Source organism: Diadema setosum, chromosome 13 (assembly GCF_964275005.1).
Source record: "Diadema setosum chromosome 13, eeDiaSeto1, whole genome shotgun sequence".
NCBI classification, from domain to species: Eukaryota; Metazoa; Echinodermata; class Echinoidea; order Diadematoida; family Diadematidae; genus Diadema; species Diadema setosum.
In genome coordinates this window covers 1267874-1285476 of record NC_092697.1, presented here as the reverse complement: position 1 = coordinate 1285476, position 17603 = coordinate 1267874, and the positions used below count along the sequence as shown (strand labels likewise).

The window sequence follows — 17603 nt, the reverse complement described above, 5'->3', positions numbered from 1 at the left end:
GACTGTATGTCTGTCCCATTGTATATAATGCTATGGATGCTCATCAGAGCATGGATATTCAATGCCAGCAATTTTTTCGTAGAAAACCCTTCTTCCAGAAGGAAATCCACAAACCAAATTTTCAGCAAGCCTACTGTTATACTAGACATGTTCATTATGATGCAAATTGCTCTCTTGACTGTACAGAAAAATTGTGTTTGCATTTGCTGACATTGGGTAGGGCGAAGAAAGTGGAGAATGTTATAGGAAGTATCAAAGTTTCAGCATTTTTAATGCCCCAGCATACTTGCCAACTAGTAAGATTTTATCAGATTCAGTAAGATTTTTTACGTTAAAAATAGCAAAATCAGATTTTCTGTCAGAGAAATCAGATTTTTAAAAAATATTTAGATATATATACCTTTCATTTGTGTTTTCTGAAGATTTGACCGAAAGTAAGATTTTTAACTTCGGTTTGCATGTAAAATAAGATTTTTGCAATCCACGACTAAGATATTTCATCTTGAAATGTTGGCAGGCATGCCCCAGTCAAATGTTGTGATAGCATTTGATATTAAAGTAAGGATAAGGTCACAACCAGCAGATGTGTGTGTGTGTGTGGGTTTTTTTTTTTTTGTGTGTGTGTATTTTTAATAAGCTTAGTCTCTACTTCATACCTGGACATGAAAAGATGAATTCAATCAATTTACTAGTAGATAGAGCTTAAAAACAAGAGACAAACCCTAACAAATGAGCAACCCCCAAACAAAGGTACAGATATAGTCCAGGATTGAAAACTCACATAATATGTTGTGAGACAGATAACTATTATGTCATTTTCAAATAATGCCTAACTGCATTATGTAGTTTATGTTAATTGACAAAAGAAAACAAAACACTATCAGAATAATCAGATCTTTATTTATATAAAAAGAGAGAAAGAACTTTATTCTTGCATTTTTGCCATTGCAGTAAAACCTGCCCAGTCTCAATTGTCTCAATAAATCCACTTTCCCCACAGGTACTCTACCTTTCTCCATCAATGTTTCATACACGTAACAGGTCCATTTCAGTATTTGGGAGTGGCATCAATCACAAAATGCCTCCATCGGTAATTCAGGCTCCACATTAAATATGCTCACTCAAGCAGCTGTTATACATATATATATATATATATATATATATATATATACGTGTACAGTATGTATAAGCATAAAAAACCTGCTCTTTTGTCGGAATTTATCACAAGCCAAGAGTGTTTCGGCTATGTCTTGGTTTTTCTGTTTCACTTGTGCAGTATACAATTCTTCCAGTTAAAACTGAAGTAAGTACAGAAGAATGCTCTTCGTTTTTCCATTCCCTTTCAATAGTGAATGACATTTAATACTGTTTTCCTGTGATGGCTTGTGACATTGTGTGTGTGTGATGACTTGGATTTGAGAAATGATTTTACTTTCATCGTTGCCGAATTTGCTGCATACTCTTTGTTCTTTCCTGTGAAGAATGAGAAGGAATATTTTTTAATCTCTGGTGTAATACTTTCTACATGGTTGCTTCTGAAGTCAAGTTTATTTTACATACCCATCACTGTAAAAGTGATACAGTAAAGAGAAAGATTTGTGCAGCACACATACAATGTACTTTGCTAATGTAAAAAAGTTCTATATTACTCTAAAAGCTGTTATATTTCCGTACAGATATTTTCGCGAATGAGGAGGTCACAGACATTTTGGCGAGATGCTGTTTTTGCGATTTGACACCGAGGCTATCGCAAATGCACAACCCTAGCATGTGGCAATATTTTTAGTGTGATGTTAGAGTTGTGACCCAACAGTGATTCACGAAATTTGCAAAAATTAATCCCTGGCAAAAATTTGCAAAAATTAAACCCTTGCAAAAACAACAGCTTTTACAGTAAATGAATGTGGGAGGATTGCTATCAAGGCCTGTTGTCCGTAACTCAGACATCATTACCAACCACTAATGCAATCCCTTTCCAAACGGCATGTACACGTGTCTGTCTCTATACTTTGAAATTTCCTGACCTGGCTAAGGAATGAACATAACTTGTGTTGCTTTGACTCAACTTTGGCTTTTTTTTTTTCTCCCAGCAAGTTTTTTGCATACATTATAAGTTCTTTATGTTTCACTGTACTGAGTGTTAGCAAGCACTTTATATTTAATACAAGCAATGTCATGTACTATTCCTACATTGGATCAGTAACGTGTGGACAGATTGGAATATACATAGGATGAGTGTGTGTTTGAGGTGGGCAGGAGGTTTTGGTATCTAGTATTTGAGGTACAATTGCAGTACCCCCTCCCCCCTCCCCCCCCCCCTCCCCCCAACTATGAAACAAGCTTGTCTCCTTTTTTTTTTTTCTTTTCATTGGGTTAGGAGAGCCTGAACAAACAATACTTTACCTTAGGAGTAGCTAAATTTTTGGGTTAAAATGTCACAATACTCATTCATGTTATCATTTCTGATACAAAGTTTGAAAGTGTTACACTGTTTTTATTATATCACTTGATCTGCAACTGGGGATTTCAGTAGAAAACAAGAACAAAATTGGAAAATATCAATTTAGTGGTTACCATCAACCTATTTACTTTCCCAGAGTATAAAAGGTATAAATGCTGGAGCTATCACCTGACACTGCCATAAGATCTAAATTTTACTAATTTATACTAAATGTGAGAGCCTTCAGTAAATATGGCTCTTGCAAGCGTTCCTCAAGGGATGTTTTTTTAAGCAACATAAAAGTATGATGATGACCGAGTGTGAAGATCTTTGAATTGATTGGTGTATGGTTTGATTTCCATTTTCACTTGATATTATTGCCTCTTCAAATTGAATTTCCCCTCTCATTAGCATGTGGCTTTCACCAAGACCTATAGAGTCAAACCAGCTGCAAGACTGACTGAGTGTAGACATCTGCAATTGTGGTGTTAAAATCTCTCCTAAATCCTAGTTACATGAAGATGCATACAGTATATGTCACATGTTTCTAACACTGCAGTAGTCGATTGATAGTCGTGATATTAACCTATATCCGCCAGTCTCGTAGTCACTTATGCAGTTTATAAGTTGTTAGTGCCAGAGGCTATTTCAAATACATTCATACAACTGTCCTCTCGCAACTTCAAATTGATGTCACCACCTGGATGTCACTGACACTTATATGAAGAAAAATATGGAAAACTATATATCATTTGACTGAGAAAGTAATTGATTTAAGATGTAAATCAAAGTCCTGTTTGTGAATTATGTGACATCACACTATACAAATATCTACATATGAAATACACTATGAATGTAGCCCCTGTTGCTATGACAGAGAGTAGTTATGGATAATATACTGGTACCTTTTTGGTTTTATGTGTGTTTATATGTGCATGTTGGTGGATTGAATGAATATAAATGGCATACAAAGTGGGTTGCATGAAATCTCAAGCAAATGTAAACTGCAGTGTTAAAAGTTGAAGGCATTTACTATACCAAACCCCTTTTGAACACTCTTTCTATGTCATTTTAGGATGGTATTTGCTATCAAAGAAGCATGCAAAGTTTCATCTCAAACTACTCCTGTGCTTACTGTCACAAATGTACACACAAGTAGTTATGTACATGTATTAAGGCTGTATGCATGGTTGTTTAATGTGTATGTACACAGGGTGACCAGATTGATGGAGAACATTCTATATGATATAGATATAGTACATACAGGCTGACCAGATCAGTGGAGAATTTTCTACATGGTATACAATGTAGCTACAGTACATGTATGCATGTGACAGGAAATACATTATAGCTCACTCAATCTAGAATGATTTAACCCATTCCAGAAAATTCTAGGAAGTGCTGGCTGAGTGAGGCACTGCCCTTGTAACCCAATGTGATTGGTAGTTAATTTTGGCAATGATGTTATGCACATATTAGGCAGTGAGTCATCCAGGATTCCTGGAACTTGGACTTGCTAGTATGTTCAGGTATGTGGCCCCAGGTTGGAGAAAATTACAGAATGTACACTTGTACTAGAAAGGGGTGAATGGATATTATAAGCTGGAGAAATTCTGCAGTAGGCAGAGTATCTAACACCACTGCTCTGAGAGTTACGTCACTTCTGGCTCTGAAGCGACTTGTTATAGTCAGTCCTGTGTTACCTGCTGACCTGCTATACAAACTGTGTTTGTGGAGATAAGGCCTGGAAGACATTTTGCCTGCAGAGAATTAATTTGCCTACATTGGAGATAGACTCCATATTTTAGTGTCAACGGACATTATTACGGCAAAGCTGTGACGGGCTGGATTCCTTGCTGGACATTATAAAGTGAATCATCATTCAACGCATCAACTGGACGTGGTCGTCATAACGTTTGGATTTTGCACGTTTCGCCGTGGACATACACCTTGTTTATCGTGGACTTTACCCCGGATTTATAAAGTGGATTATTGCAACCAGTGCCTTTGGAGTTACGTCGGAGGAACCATTCATCGGTGCGTCAAGGATCATTCATCGGTGCATCGAACATTGTATCTGGACACTGTCAAAGGATTACTTGCTTTCAAATTTGGCTGTAAGTGATTTCACTACCGATTTATAATTGTTTTTATTGATCATTATTGTACTGATGTGAACACCGATTACGAGTCTGTACCCACAATATCACTGTTAATAAACCGCCTGAACATTAGTTGATTGTTTCTTTTTTGCGATCATTCTCAGAGTGATTTTGGTCGTAACAAAATTGGGGGCTTGTGTCCGAGAAGTGAATTTAAAGCCAAAACTTAGAATTTGGAACGTTCCGGAATCCAGAGTATTGGTATATAGACAAAATACCAGTTGAGTTGATTGTTCAATTGTACATTGTGTGTATACATTGTGACAATGTCAATCAGTACAATGGATGTTCAAGCATTTGTTCAGAGGACAGATTTGTCCCTCAAAGATTTGCAAAGGTTACGCAAATGTGATTTGACTGCTATTGCACAGCATTTAAATGTTGATGTTCCACAAGGTGCAAGAAAGGCAGAGATTCTTGACTTAGTAGCTGGTCACATGGAGCTCAAAGAAGAAATTGACTCTCCACATCAAGCTCAAATGTCTGATCAAACACGGCTTGAGCTTGCTAAAATGGAAATGGAAATGAAGAAAGAGAAGATGAGATTAGAAAGAGAGAGGGAAAGAGAACAAAGAGAAATGGAAATGAAGGAAAGGGACAAACAAAGAGAAATTGAAATGAAGAAACTTGAAATTGAAGAGAAGAAAATGGAGCAACAAGTGAAATTGCGTGAGATGGAATTGACTCATGCACAGACTGTTGGAAATCGTGAAAGGGCTCCCCCTGAATTTGATTTGGCCAAGAACATTCGATTGGTGCCAAAATTTGAGGAAAACAGAGTTAATGCATATTTTGTGTCATTTGAGAAGGTGGCTAACAGTTTGAACTGGCCACAGGGATTTTGGCCCATGCTCCTTCAAAGTGTGTTTGTCGGCAAAGCAGCCGATGTGTACTCATCTCTCTCAAAAGAGCAATCACGTGACTATGCTACAGTCAAGAAAGCAGTGTTGAATGCTTATGAGTTGGTGCCAGAGGCGTACAGACACAAGTTCAGAAATTCGTACCGCAAACCAGGCCAGACACATGTTGAGTTTGCTCGTGAAAAAGAAATGATGTTCGATAGGTGGTACAGGTCCCTGAAAGTGGATCAGGATTTTGATAACCTACGTGAGGTTGTTCTCTTGGAAGAATTCAAAAAGAGTGTTGCTTTCAGTGTGAGGTCGCATTTGGATGATCACAAAGTGACAAGTTTGCATAAAGCAGCCTTGATGGCTGATGAGTATGAGCTGACCCACAGAAATGACAACAGACCACCTTTCAGGAATTTCTCTGGAAATAAGAGAGACAAAAATCAGTCGAGCAATCCAAAGAATGCTGGTTCTGAAAAAGGCACGAGTTCTGAAACTTCATCGGCACCAAAGCCTCAATCTGACAAAGGGTCCAGTACAAGTGCAAATGTCATCAAATGTTTTCACTGTAACAAGACAGGGCATGTAAAGTCACAGTGTTGGAAGTTGCAAAACAAAACAAAGAAGGACATGGGATTTGTCATGTCAAAAAGTGTCCTACCCGAAAATAGTGTCCCTTTCAGTGAAACACAGGCCATTGAAGGTCAATCTCCCAAATTCAAAGATAGGCTGAAGCAGGTGGATGAGAGCTATCGTAGCTTTTTGTTTGATGGTGAGGTGACCCCATGTACTTCTGGTGAGGCAGGTAAACCAGTAGTCATCCTGCGGGATACGGGGGCCTCTCAGTCATTGATGGTGGATGGTGGTATGACTTTTCCACCAGATAGTGCAGTGAATGCAAAAGTCTTGATTCAGACTGTTGATGGCAGTTATATGTCAGTACCACTGTATAGAGTGGATTTGAAGTGTGACCTAGTTTCTGGTCCTGTCACTGTTGGAGTTGTTCCTGAGTTGCCCATGGCAGGCATTGATTTCTTGTTGGGGAATGACTTGGCTGGGGATAAGGTGGTTGCGTCTCCAGTTGTTTCGGATAAACCAGTGGTGGTTGCTGAAACTGAGCAGTTGCAGGAGGAGTTTCCTGGGATTTTCCCAGATTGTGTTGTGACTAGGTCTCAGGCTCGTAGAGCTGTTCAAGATGATGCGGATTCTGTTGATGTGGAGGAGAATTCCGGTGTTTGGTTGGCAGAAACCTTTTTCAAGGATTTGAATGATGGGGTTGCTGAATTAGGCTCCGAGGCTAACAGTGATGGGCTGTTTAGCAAGTCTTCCTTGGTTGAAGCACAGCAGGCAGACTCTGAGTTAAAAGGCTTGTCTCAGACGGCGTGTTCTGAGGCTGAGGCTGAAAAGGTCCCTGAGTGCTATTATGTCAAAGATGGCATTTTGATGAGGAAGTGGAGACCTCCCCATAGGCCAGCTGATGAGGATTGGACGGTGGTCCGTCAAGTTGTTGTCCCTCCTACTTACCGCGGTGAGATCTTGAGGATTGCTCACGAGTTACCTGTTGGCGGCCATTTAGGCGTCAGAAAGACAAAGGATCGGATCATGAGGCATTTCTATTGGCCAGGGTTGAATGTGGATGTGGCTGAGTTCTGTAAGACTTGTCACACATGTCAGGTGGCTGGTAAACCACAGCATTCAGTGAAGCCGGCGCCATTGATTCCGATACCTGCGTTTGATGAACCATTTAGTCGGGTTCTAGTTGACTGTGTTGGACCTTTGCCTAGGACTAGGTCAGGTCATAAGTACCTCTTGACAATCATGGATATGTCTACACGGTTTCCAGAGGCTATCCCGTTGCGAAATATCACTGCTAAGACTGTGGTAGATGCTCTAGTGCAGTTTTTCACTAGGTATGGGTTGCCCAAGGAAGTGCAGTCTGACCAAGGGTCAAATTTCATGTCAGGCATATTTCAAGAGGTGATGTATCGTTTGGGTGTGAAGCAGCTGAAATCGTCAGCTTATCATCCCCAATCCCAAGGTGCGTTGGAGCGCTACCACCAGACCCTAAAGACAATGATTAGGGCATTTTGTGAGGAGTATCCCGAGGATTGGGATAAGGGCATCCCTTTCCTGCTGTTCGCAACGAGGGACTCCCCAAATGAGTCGACGGGTTTCAGCCCATTTGAGTTGGTGTACGGTCATGAAGTTAGGGGCCCACTGAAGCTCATCAAAGAGAAATTCATGACTGAGGATGATGAGGTCCACCTACTTGACTATGTGTCAAAGTTTTGTGAAAGGCTTTCAAAGGCTTGTGAGGTAGCTAGGGAACACTTGAAAGTGTCACAAGACTCTATGAATTGAAAGGCAGACAAAAATGCCAAAGCTCGAACCTTCAAACCAGGTGACAAAGTTCTTGTACTGCTGCCCATACAAGGTGAACCACTGGAAGCCAAGTTCAGTGGCCCATACTGTGTCAAAAAGAAACTGAATGATGTGAACTATGTGATCAGTACGCCAGACAGACGAAAAGATCAGAGGGTGTGTCATGTCAATATGCTGAAAGAATGCTATGACAGAAAGTCAGTTGGTGTGACATAGATAGTGGATAGCACAGTAGAAGTTAAGGGTGAAAAGTTTTCACCGGCATATCATTTTTACAGTGTATGTGTTTAGCATATCCATTAATGTATGCAAAACAGTTTGACATGATTGTATAAGCTCCGAGAATCCAAGCAATATCATTGTAAATGGTATCCATGAAAAGAGAACATGGAATTAATGCAGCTATTCAAAAGGCATGTGATAGTACAGCTGTATGTGATTATTGTTGCTTGACTTGGATTATACCTCACATTCGTTGTAAATAACAATGAGAAATTGTGAAGGTAAAAGAAACCCTTGCTACGGCAAGGCTTTCTTTTTCCCATGGGGGATGGTGTCACAAATGTACACACAAGTAGTTATGTACATGTATCAAGGCTGTATGCATGGTTGTTTAATGTGTATGTACACAGGGTGACCAGATTGATGGAGAACATTCTATATGATATAGATATAGTACATACAGGCTGACCAGATCAGTGGAGAATTTTCTACATGGTATACAATGTAGCTACAGTACATGTATGCATGTGACAGGAAATACATTATAGCTCACTCAATCTAGAATGATTTAACCCATTCCAGAAAATTCTAGGAAGTGCTGGCTGAGTGAGGCACTGCCCTTGTAACCCAATGTGATTGGTAGTTAATTTTGGCAATGATGTTATGCACATATTAGGCAGTGAGTCATCCAGGATTCCTGGAACTTGGACTTGCTAGTATGTTCAGGTATGTGGCCCCAGGTTGGAGAAAATTACAGAATGTACACTTGTACTAGAAAGGGGTGAATGGATATTATATAAGCTGGAGAAATTCTGCAGTAGGCAGAGTATCTAACACCACTGCTCTGAGAGTTACGTCACTTCTGGCTCTGAAGCGACTTGTTATAGTCAGTCCTGTGTTACCTGCTGACCTGCTATACAAACTGTGTTTGTGGAGATAAGGCCTGGAAGACATTTTGCCTGCAGAGAATTAATTTGCCTACATTGGAGATAGACTCCATATTTTAGTGTCAACGGACATTATTACGGCAAAGCTGTGACGGGCTGGATTCCTTGCTGGACATTATAAAGTGAATCATCATTCAACGCATCAACTGGACGTGGTCGTCATAACGTTTGGATTTTGCACGTTTCGCCGTGGACATACACCTTGTTTATCGTGGACTTTACCCCGGATTTATAAAGTGGATTATTGCAACCAGTGCCTTTGGAGTTACGTCGGAGGAACCATTCATCGGTGCGTCAAGGATCATTCATCGGTGCATCGAACATTGTATCTGGACACTGTCAAAGGATTACTTGCTTTCAAATTTGGCTGTAAGTGATTTCACTACCGATTTATAATTGTTTTTATTGATCATTATTGTACTGATGTGAACACCGATTACGAGTCTGTACCCACAATATCACTGTTAATAAACCGCCTGAACATTAGTTGATTGTTTCTTTTTTGCGATCATTCTCAGAGTGATTTTGGTCGTAACATTACCACTTGATGGGATCATATTCTCAAAATTCTGTTTCATCAGACTTTACTAAAGACTATACAATATACCAGGGAGGCGTGAACTCACACCTCCCTTCATACTTCCCTGTATCTATTAGTGTTACAGTGTATAAGAGGTATCGGCAGGGGCGGATCCAGGAATTCCGTGAAGGGTAGGCGCCTTTGCAAAATTAAAGGGGGGGGGGGGTGGGGGGTGGCAGCACCCCCCATTTTTTCTTTTTATTTCTTTTGTTTTAACCAAAAATAAAGAGGGGGCGTGTGCTCGGTGCGCCCCCCTCTGGATCCACCACTGATCAATGTATACTGCAATGACCCAATTCTTGTCTTCCCTCTGTAATCACCAAGTGGAAGTGTAATATTACCTTGAAAATTAACAACTTTCAGCTAAAAAGCTTATAGTGGGGGTTCCTCAAGGCTCAAGGGCGTATTAAGTATTGACATGTTTTCTCTTGGGTTATAGACATATCTTGGAAAAGAATATTTCACACACACACACGTACACAAACACCACCCAAAGCAATAGCAACTACAATGTTGGTAGTAACCTATTAAAGTCAGCAATTGAAGTGTGCGCACTGGGTCTAGGACAGATGTCAGAAGTTTGATAATTTACTCTGTTGGTAATTAGATTATTATTATTATTATTTATTCGACCAGGTAAAGAATATAGGGTACATATCATAAACATTACAAAACATTACAAACATGAAACAAAAACCAGAATAAACATTACAAAGGAATACACTGTACTGTACTATACATGTTACACAAAATGAAAATGAAATAAATGGAGACAACATGAGGGTCAGGGCATTCAAAAGTTAAGACATTTACTATTGCCCATAGGCATGTGAACCCACACATGTTACCCCTAAGAAACATTTAAAGGGAATGTACAGTACTGGTTGAGGTAGGGATTCATGTTTTGAACACTCCTAAGTGAGATAATGAAAAGCCTCTTATGAAATATGAAAGAACATGTAATTTTAAGAAGGATTCAACGTTTATTTGATGAAAATTGGTTTTCAAATGGCTGAGATATCCAAAAAAGTGCTAATAATAAAAGGCGACATGCCCCAACTTTATTAGTATCTCTTTGTTTCACCTTATTTTGGGATATCTCAGCCATTTCAAAACCAATTTTCATCGAATAAACTTTTGATACCCCTTAGAACCGCATGCTCTTTGACATCCCATAGAGTGGTTTCTGAATATCTCACAAAACGTTAAAAGCTAAATCTTCACCTCGACCAGAACTGTACACACCCTTGAACAATCATTCAAAACTAAAAAAATTATCACTCAACCCCTGATCCCCACCCCTTAACGCCATGGCCCACATCAAACTTCAAAACATGAAAAACCCAATAAAATTCCAATTTAATCATCCAACCATTGACTCTCTGAAGGCAAAGAAACATGTCTTGCTGATTGTTGTGGTTGTTGTTGTTGTTGTTGTTGTTGTTTTTTGTATCTATAGATATGTTTTTTCAGGACGTGCATTTTAGTGGGCAGATTGGTTATCATATTTAGGATATGCACAAGCTTGTGACTAAAATTTAACTCTTGCTTTTCTGATAGCAGTTGCTGCCATCATTTGAATACACATAAACCCATCAGTTGAATACAATGTCAAGGAGTTATGGGAGGATGTGTAAGGGGGGGGGGGGGGGACTTCATAGCTGTAACTCAGTAGAGAGTGTAACATTTAACGAATCCTTTTCTATACCGACATTTCCAAACTGGTCCCTCGGACAATGTAAAGGCTTTTACTGGCATTCCTGCATTTCATCGTTCTTCTCAGCTATAAGCTATTAAAGCATGGTGTATAATGAGTAGTCAGATGTGCTACTAGTACAGACATTATGTACTTTACATGGCTATGCATGTTTTACAATTTACATCATGATTTTCATCTCAGCCTTGCATAGGGGCCTACTCTGAATAAATGATTTCAATGTGTGACATATCTTTTTTGAATCTATGAATATCCTTTTCTTTTCCCTTTTCTTCTTTCTTCAATCTATTGGAATAAGCAATCATTTCAGCCCTTGATACCCACCTATCAAGCCTAGTCAGCTTTTCATACTGGTAGCTACTATTCAAGTTAACTCTTGCCTTCTATTGTATACATTCTGCTTGCAAAATATACCTAGGGTGGGTATGTGTATATATGGTAGAAAGTGTATTTGTGTGTGGGGGAAGGGGGGGGGGGGCTGAAGGGGGTTGAGAAGACATGGTGTACATGTATGAATGTAGTTAAAACTGAGTTCTGTGTCGCCACAACAGCTTTAATACATGGAAGTCAGATCACTGTGTTCAGTGTATTACACAAAATTACCCTGTATGTCTCACTCGTATATGTGCGTTTCAAAACGGCATTGCGTTTATCTACTCACAGAACAGCGATCGTGGTCTCAAACGCGTTTCAAAACGCCCTTTGAAATGTGTTTCAAAACGGCGTTTCTAAACGCGTTTGAAAACACGGTTGCGTTTATCTAACCCCTGAAAATGTCTCAAACGCGTTTAGGATCGTGATTCTGCCTCAGAAAATTTTTAGATAAACGCAGCCTTAGATAGCACCAGTCTCTGTCTTTCTGCACTAACCCTTGGAAGACTAGTGCCAAGTATACTCAGGCAGATGTCTATGGGAAATGTGTGTTATAGCAAATCAGCTGGTCCTCAATGGGTTAAAGGTTCTGTGACATACAAATGCATGTTGATTTGTGTTGATTTATGATACCCTCAACATCACTTTTGTGGTGAAACAAATATCTAGAAACATTCCATATATTTTTAACTAACTTTTCTTCTATTTTCATTCAGATTACTTGGATATGCCCACAAAAACATCTTTCCAAACCAATATTCATGTTGTGACCTCATCTGTCAATCATTGCTAAAGTACTGATATATTTAACAAAAGACATTGGAATGCGCTGTCCCCGAGACTCAGCATAACTTGCATGTTCCCTCGCCATGTCTTTTGTTAGTCACATTAATATCAGAGAAATGTGCAAGTTATGCAGAGTCACAGGGAAGGTGCATTCCAAGGTCTTTTGTTAAACATTTCAGTACTTTAGCAATGATTGACAGATGAGGTCATCTCAAGAATATTGGTTTGGAAGGATTTTTTTTTTTGTGAGTGTATCCAAGTAATTTGAAAAAAAAAATGAAGAAAAATTAGTTTAAGACATATGGAATGTTTCTAGATATTCATTTCACCGCAAAAGTGATGTTGAGGGTGTCATAAATTAACACCAATAATGCATTTGTATGTCAGAGAACATTTAAAGTTACTTTTCCCTTTGAGATGCTAGTGGATTTTCATCCGTCCCATTGATTAATGACAGATGTCTGCACACAATGTGAAGGCAATTATAATAAACCATAATACAGCTGCATCGTCCTTGGACATGATAAAGTACCCTTGTCTAAAGAAATTGCATGCAAAGGACATATGAAATATCATATCTCGCCAGCGAGCAAGAGAGTAAGGAATGTTTGCCAGAGAATTAGTGTTGCTGGCATGTATCCGTAGCCTTTAGGAGAGACATACAGTGTAATCTGCATAAGCCACTGTTACTTTTGACCTTTTACAATCATAAAGCCATGTTTTTATGATAAGTTGGGGGTAACATTCAAAATACACATTTATAGTATGTGGAAAGGGAGCAATATAGAATGGACACTTTCTGTTAAGGATTTGAGCTTGATTACCACAGGGGGCATTGCATACGTTTACCAAAAAATTGTCATTTTGGAAAAAATTTCTAATAGATAGCTTTTTTGAAGCAAGTTTTGGGCAAAGTTCTCTCTGATCATATTGTATTGGGGGTAATGTACTTTGAAAACAGAAAATTACCTGACATCCTTGAGATGTATCCTTTTCCTTGAAAATACCCATAAATATTATTTCATTTTTGTTGAGATTTGTTGAGATTTGTTGAGGTAATTGTATATTCCATTCCTTTTAAAGGAGCGAGGTCCAGTGCCTTCTTAATGTAGATTTTTTTTTTTATTTATTTTTTTTTTGTGGGCATGAAATGCACTGTACCCCTTATGAATTTTTTCACATCGTTTTCCTATTGTGATGTTACACATTATCTTGACGTCTTTGTTAATCTAGCAACGAACATTTTAGTCCAGTATGGTATGACTTCGACTCTGCTGTGATTGTAGGAGCCATGCTATTTTTGTTGTACAATCATGCTCTGGTGTGCTCTGTAAGGTATACACTACATCATTCAAGTGCAAGTCCTCGTCGATCTTGAGCACTACATTGTAGGACGTATTATACACCAATCTCAGGATCGATTTGCGGTGTCCTGCATGCTAGCTGCACCTTACAATGTTTATCGTACATTTACCATACGCATGGGACACCGCAGTAATAGCGAATTGTGCTGCTGAATTGGTTTTGTGGATATTTAGCCATGTTAGTGTGTGAGGGAAAACCCAGAGGCCCCCAACCTCATATTGAGATGACTATTGCATTCCTCTTCTATACCCACACTACATTTTATAAGGCTATCATTTTACATGTACTTCTACTCCTACCTGGCAAGAAATCTAATGCTTGTGTGGCTTTATAGTACAGGAAGTAATCTTTACTGGTAAATTGGCAACTTATGATGTAATTCATACTAGGTGAGGGTAAATTGCACTGGGCAGTCATACAAGTGCTCTTTGCACTCATTTTTTAATGAAAAAAAAATGCATCATTGGTATAAATAATATTTTAATGCTTCTCCTCCTTCATTGTAAATCACCACATATATTTTAACTTATTTGGCCACCAAAAGAAAGTAGTTAATGTTGAACCTTATGTATTAAACACACAAAACATTATATTTTTGTGTGCGTGTGTGTATGTGTGTGTTTGTGTTTGTGTGTGTGTGTGTGTGTGTTTGTGTGTATATGGATTGAAACAGCATCCCCCTACAATAAAGGAACGTGATGTATTGCAAGATGCATACATGCAATATCATAGAGGTGTGTTACTTGGAAAATGCTACATAATTTAATGATAAAACAATTATAGAATTACAATATAATAATCATAAATAACTGTATCTAAGGATATCCTGTAGAGTAAAAGGGTAGTATTGCTTTATCCAGCAACATCAGCAACATTTTGTGGATGACTATAGCCACAAAAGTTCCATGAAAATCTTTGTCTGCTGATCCTAAAGAGGCGCAGTATTGGTACTGTAATGTGGTATATTTTATGTTTTCATTTTTCATGAAATTTCTAAACTGACAGAATATTTACGAGATTATCAACTTGCAAGAATATTGCCTCCTGTAACACAAATGCACCGTTTATTGCAATGCAAGGCAGGAAATCACTAGTTTTCCTCTTGAAAAAGACTAATGTTTTTTCTTGTTTCGTCTCTGATGCTCTAAATCACAAATCTAATCACTTGCAAAAGGTAATATTAAAAAAATGGAAAATATATGTTTTATTGTATCGTATATCATGCCATGATCTTGATTGTGGGTTGGCTGCCATCATTACAAATAGAAAAAATTGAGTTGTTATTTTTGAATTTTAAACTTTGGATAATGTCAAATGTCAATTAAAGAAATTCAAGCAAACAAACAAAAAATGGCAATCTTGAAATTAACCACAGTAAAATATATTAGCATTTAAATGTCCCCTTCTCCTTGAGTTTTTGCATGATGTATCCGATATACACTTTAATATACATGTTTATTGTCTTCTCTTGCTGTGTGTATTTATTTTGGCTGTAAATATTTAATCGCATGGACTTCATATTAATCTTTTAAATATATTTTTTATCAGAGTTTGATTACTGTATAGCCAATTATTTTGTTGCAAATTTACATATAAACAACTTGTGTATTTTTGTTGATTTTTTTTTGTGTGTATTATTTTTGTGGCAAAGGAAAAGAAAGTTTGTGGAAAAACACTTTTCATTTTGCTGTTTTATTGATCAGTGATGACATCACAAAGTCACTTTCAGGAGCCTTCACTGCTATGTGCACATACTCTCAGTTTTTGTCAGTGTTCTGGTTGCTTACATTCAAAATACAGTGTATCTTCTCACTCGGTTAGCTGTGCACATTTGGCATTTGATGACATTAGCCTTTCTTGATCACTACATGTAATGGAAGTTTGAAATTATAATTGAGTAAAAGGTTGGGGGTTTTAGTGATTTTAGAAGTGTTTCTGTAAATATTGTGCATTTGCACTTTTTTTCATGTTTGCATGGCAGTTTATTTTGACTTTGTTAGTAATAACATGATTTTGTTCAGTATTGGAAGTACTTTGTATGTTGATTTTAATCTTGTAATAAGTATGGAATAATTTTCCAGTGCAGTATATGGTCATACTTGTTGAATGTAAAACCTTGTACATTAATAGTCTCCTTAAAATACTACTTCTGTTGAGATAATCCAAAACTCTTTGTAATAGTCTCTGTATAAAAATGTAATTATATTGCAAAGGTGACTTTTTAACAACTTTATTATGCAGTGTGAATATGAAAGGAATCATACAGAGATGTCAGATTTTCTACACAAGATGTAAATACAAAGAATAAAGATACATGAAATTTAGCCCCATTATCAACTGAGCTCTGCAAAGGCACCCTGCTTGAATGAAATAAGTCATTGCGAATTATGCATTAATTTGTTGTATGCAAAAAGGAAACCAAATTTTCAGTCATCAGGCCTTCTGTGTATGGTCAGAATGTTCCTACACTGCCCAAGCTCTATCGACTTTTTGTGAGCAAAGTTCAGATAATGATTATTGCAGTTGATTGCATGCCAAGTGTACTGCATTTAACTCCAATTTTTGCCCACGTATGGACTGACTTTGCATTATATAATTATGACAACAAACATTAAGGGGAATTTGTGTGTAAAGCCTGGTGTTCAAGGCTAAATCCATAGGCATTACTGTTGTGTACAGCCATAGCATAGAACGTTGTAGTACTGACAGTTAAGCAAGTACATTCTGAGTGATAGTAGGCAAAATATTTTGGTAATTTATGATATCTTTGGCTATTGCATTGCGTACTTAGATTGGGGTGGTTTAATGTAATAATACAAGCATAATACTGTTGCATATTCATCTAGTACGACCAGGGGGTTTAAAGGGCATAGTACTGCTTCAGCTCTGCACAGATTTTTTTTTTTTTTTTTTTTTACCAGTCAAGACACAGCTCCACTGTCTACAATGTTAAGAGGACTTAGAAAGAAGAGATTCCTTCCAGCATGCATACCGTATTTGTCATGACACAGTTTTACTCCCGACCTGTGGGCATACAATTATACACAGTGTATTTCTACATAGTGGCATTTCAGAAGGAATGTTGTTGTAGTATAATGTACATGTATAATGTAGAGTGTGTGTGATCTTTCTCCATGACATACACAATAGCCAGAATACTTGCTACCGGTACTTCACATCTAAACAAGCATGTTACCAGGAAGATTGATATAAAGTTTAGAAGGAGACAGACATTATGACCATCAGCAGTTTGCCTTTAGTGTTTCCCAGACTTTCAGTTGGAAAGCGTCAGATATCTCAGCATATAGGCCATTCAAACATCACTTTTGACACAAGCATATCCCACATATCAAATGAAAGAGGCAGTTGACATACCCTATAAATATGGGTGAGAATATGAGTTATAAATATCACTAACATTGTACAAAATCAGATGAAATAATGCTGCTGCTGCTGATGATGATGATAATGGAAATAATATAAATAGTAATGGTAAATATACATACATGTATGATATATTTTTAACAACAGTGAGATAATGCTTGTGATCAATAAATATTAGACAATCAAAGCTTGTTGTTTGCTTTGCTGCATGTGAAACCAATATTCATGCCGTAAATATGACATAGCCCTCTGGCATCTGGTGGAAAGGGATGTTTATCACTATTTGCTAGAGCCATGCTGTAATACCAACGTATATAATTGGCAAACCTGTAGCATTATGTCATCACGAAACAAATATCATTAGCACAGTACAACCTTCTTTAGTGTCTACCTGTCTA

At 37.9% G+C, this 17603-nt stretch overlaps 1 protein-coding gene across 1 annotated transcript in view; it reads left to right on the top strand.

The window, feature by feature from the left end:
• LOC140237325 (oxysterol-binding protein-related protein 9-like) overlaps nt 1–17603 on the top strand; it is an 82444-nt gene that overhangs the window by 47573 nt on the left and 17268 nt on the right. The gene's annotated exons all lie outside the window — the stretch shown is intronic.